General features: G+C 44.6%; 1 pseudogene; it reads right to left on the bottom strand.

Annotated features, from left to right (window-relative positions):
- Nucleotides 1-749: 749 nt before the first annotated feature.
- Nucleotides 750-2,181, bottom strand: LOC114903164 (annotated as a pseudogene).
- Nucleotides 2,182-4,293: the final 2,112 nt, after the last annotated feature.

The following is a 4,293-nucleotide window of genomic DNA, read 5'->3' as shown; positions in this document are numbered from 1 at the left end:
GCCTTGTCCTGATGAGCAATTTTCAGACTTCAGCTCATTCTGGCAACAGGACGACTGGGTAGGCAATGCGAGGCAACACAGGGTCTGTGAGACAGGCGGTGCTCAGCCAGAGCATGACCTGAGGGGTCCAGTTGAAGCCCTCCGGGAAGGCTGACAGGGGCCAGGACTCCAGTCTCCTGTGGCCACGACCTCTTTGAGGTCTGCCTCCTGGCGTCAAATCGCTCTCACTCCTGCTTTGGCAGTCTTGCCTTTACCCTGAACTTCTTCATGAGGTGAGCGCTCCCTGAGGCCATGTGCCCAGGTAAACTTTTTTCTCAGATCTTCAGCAATAAAGACAAGAATGCCTTAGGAAGTGACAGAATGACTGCAGATGTATAGGCACCGAGAGATCACAAAACAAGTTTGTGCTGCTCCTGGTGGCACCTGATTCACAGGTGCTCAATAAATGGCCGTTACTTTCACTAGTCTGTACATTCACTAGGGATCCTTGGTTTCTTTCTTGGGTAGCCATAACAGAGGTCTGTCTGCATGCTCTGCAATCTTTGCACACCCAGGGAAGTGGGGTGACCACACCCCATGTGCCACATCCACCTGGAAAGCTACATCCTTTACACTACCCTAGCCGCCCCATCCAGAGACCTCCCACAAGCCTCTAAACCAGGCCTTAGTCAGGCCCTGAGAGATAAGGTTGTGAGGGTGCCCACCTGGAGCTAGTAGCTCAGATTGGGCACCGACTGTCCCAGAAGATCTTACAGACCAGCTCCAGCAGGTAACCTTTGGTACAGCTCCTTAACTTCTTCATGCTTTGCTTTTCCTTTATCCACACTTTGCTTACACATCTTGGCCATTTCAATACACCACTCCTCAAATTTGGAATTATCCCGATCTACCAGCTCTTGATGAAAGGCTGGTACCTGAATAGTTATGTTGGGTTTTTCTTGAGTTTGCAGTCTATAAACCAACATGTACACATATCGAGAGCAGTGAGTTCCTTTGCCACACTTGGGTATACATGTCTGGGATTGAGAAGGTTCTGCTAGATCTTCCTCAATCCCTAGTTGTAATTTCTTCCCCTCCATCTTTTCTGTCTTCGTTGTTAAACTTATACCATTCACCAGACTGTGTATCTTTCACATGGGCAATGTAGTGACCAGAATAAGTGCTCACTTCTCTGTGTATGAGGACTGCACTATGCTCATACACATAGGACCCACCTTTGTGTTCCACATAAGGCTCCATATCCAAAATTTCTGAGAATCCAATGTAGGTATTCAGCTTTTTCTTATGTCCAGTTTGCATATCAAAGACAAAACGCATTAGCTATAAGTTCAGAGTACAAGGAAGACTAAGGAGTCGGATCTTCCTTGTTGCATTCTGTTTGCTTTGACAGCTTTCACAAATGTACTGATTGATTCCTAATTTTTCTTCCTTCAAAAATTCTGAGATACAATCTGTTAACTGTTTGTAGCCTTGGTTATTTAACTCCAGTTCATAAAACTTTGATAAAAGCTTAGATTCTCTGCAGCACTGATTGCAGACAGTTACATAAGTTTATTCCCCACAGAACTGCTGTTGGACAATGTTCCTCACATCAGGATTCTTTTGTTTAGACAAAGTATCTTCCAAAAGAGACATAAAGAGCTTTGAAAATTCTTGGGCATCCTGCTGCTGCCCTGTGTCCAAGCCCAAAGCTTTAACAAATCCCGATGGATCAATGTAGCACCTGTTACTGATTTGTAACAAGGCAAATAAGTCCTGGAGATGCTCACAAATTTCTTGAGGCTCATCTTTCTCTTCTTGGATACCACCTCCCATCATGTAGTCACTATAGGTGCTTGGACATAAGTAGAGCGCCTGCAGAAGCTCCAGGTTAAGAAACCACACTTGAAAAAATGTGTTGACATACCAAGTAGCTCCCAGGTTAGTGAGGTCCAGAGATGAGCTCTTTTTTCTCCTCTCACAGTTGGGGTCATCAGTGTTATGAAAATTATTTTCATCTATTTCTCCTAACCAAATGTGCTCACCCATCCCAACCAAGCTATTCGGATTTCCTTTGCAGTTTCGTCTGCACACGCCGCGGATGCAGGGCTCCAGCCAGATGTGCTCCTGCAACACCTCCTCGGGCCCCACCATCTCCGCCCAGCGCCAGGCCGCCTTCTCCAGCTGCAGCCGCGGGGCCATGGCCTTGGCCCGAGGAGCGCCTCCTGAGCCCGGCGCTGCTGCTGTCGCTGCCCAAATGGCTCCGCCACCTGCGCTGCTGGGGAAGCAGCGTCTCAGCCCCTGTTCAGGATAGCGTCCTGTGCACCACTAGTCTTCAAAGCGGGCCAAAAACTTCTGATTTGATAAAGTTAGATGAATTTTTTGAGCTGCAACAATATCTTTTGTATTTTCCTCTAATGGAATTCATGTTAGGTTTACAAGGCCTATTTCTATTGCTGGCTGACAACTTTGTCTTGCCAACTCACGGTAGCATGAGCATCTGCATTTAAAGCCCATGTCTACTTTAAGTAGCTCCCAAGTCAAATTCTAGGACCTCTTACTCCCCTGAGGTTTCCCTCCTTTTTTCATTTCTAAGGTGATCTAAGCTTAAGGGGCCTTGGATATTTTCCTGGCATTCTGAGACGGACGCCTTGTCTGCCTGACTTTCTCCGTATTTGCTGATAACTTCTGGGTGTCTGTTGATCTTGACTAGTCCATGTTCTTGTAGGCTGAAACCTTCTTTTGAAAGTTGTGATACCCACCATGACTGATTCTCATCCTCCGTACCCTCTGCGCTATTCAGTGTGACTCTAAGCTGAGCGCTCACCCTTAGATACTTTAATACCCGGGGGGGCGGGGACGGCGAAGCGGGGAGAAGGGCACACTGTCTTTCAACAAAGCTTGTCTTTTGTAAACCAAAGGCTTTCAGATTCCTGCATTTGCTATTTGCTTACAAAATTTATTCAGAAACGTGTTCTAGGCCAGCACAGTCCAGCTTCTGTGACAGTGGAAATGTGCTTTAGATAACTGCACTGTCCTATACAGTAGCCACCGGCCACATGTGGCTGTGCAGCTCCTGAAATGTGGCTGGGGTGACTAAGCAACTAAATGGTAAATTTTATTTAATTTTAATTAATTGAAATTCAAATAGCCACATGTGTCTAGTGGCTCTATATCAGACAGCACAATTCTGGACTGTATCTGTGCCCTCCCTGACAGCAGCTTATAAAAATCCTATTCCTGATGCCAAAATCCTAGGGTAAGTGTAATGTACATAAGAATACAGGAAGGGAAGCCACTTTTTAATGTCTCTTTGTATAGCACATTAACTTAGAATTTTTTCATCAGTTTTATTGAGGCGTAACTTTTGTATAATAAAAATGTACCCATTTTAAGTGTAGAGTTCAAAAAGTTTTGACAAATGTATCCTGTCATGTAACCACCACCACAATGAAGAAATAGAAGATTTCACTACCCCACAATTCTCCTCCCTCTACTCCCAGCCCCTGCCAATCATTGATCTGCTTTCTGTCACTCTTGTTTTGCCTCTTCCAGAATTTCCTGTACCTACAGTCAGACATATGCAGTCTTCTATTTCTGGTTTCTTTCAACCAGTATAATGATTTGAGATTTGTTCATGTTGTTGCTTGTGTAGGAGTCTGTTTCTTTCTTTTTTTTCTTTTTCTTTTTTTCTCTTTTTGCTAAGTGATATTCCATCATACAGATTATAATAATACAATACAATTTGTTTATCCATTCAAAAGTGGATGTGGGTTTTTTTTTTTTTGGTTTGGGACAATTATTTAAAAGCTAATTTATAAATAAAATACACACCTTTTGTGTACGTATGTTTTCATTGTCACCTGGAAAATTTCTAAGATTGGGAATGCTGAATCATATGGTAAGTGTATATCTATATAATAAATTGCCAAACTGTTTTCTAAAATGGTTGTATTATACATTCCCATACCAATATATGAGAGTTATAATTGCTGCACATCCTTTCCATCAGTTGGCATTGTCACTCTTTTGGATTTTAGCCATCCTTGTGGGTGTGCAATGGTATTCTGTCACAGTTTTCATTTGCATTCCCCTTTTTCTTTTTTTTTTTTTTTCTGCGGTACGCAGACCTCTCACTGTTGTGGCCTCTCCTGTTGCGGAGCACAGGCTCCGGATGCGCAGGCTCAGCGGCCGTGGCTCACGGGCCTAGCCGCTCCGCGGCATGTGGGATCTTCCCGGCCCAGGGCACGAACCCGTGTCCTCTGCATCGGCAGGCGGACTCTCAACCACTGCGCCACCAGGGAAGCCCCCATT

Source organism: Monodon monoceros, unplaced genomic scaffold, assembly GCF_005190385.1.
Source record: "Monodon monoceros isolate NGI ecotype Baffin Bay Population unplaced genomic scaffold, NGI_Narwhal_1 Super_Scaffold_20, whole genome shotgun sequence".
Taxonomy (NCBI): domain Eukaryota; kingdom Metazoa; phylum Chordata; class Mammalia; order Artiodactyla; family Monodontidae; genus Monodon; species Monodon monoceros.
Note: the sequence above shows the minus strand (reverse complement) of the source record. Positions and strands in the feature narration are given on the sequence as shown.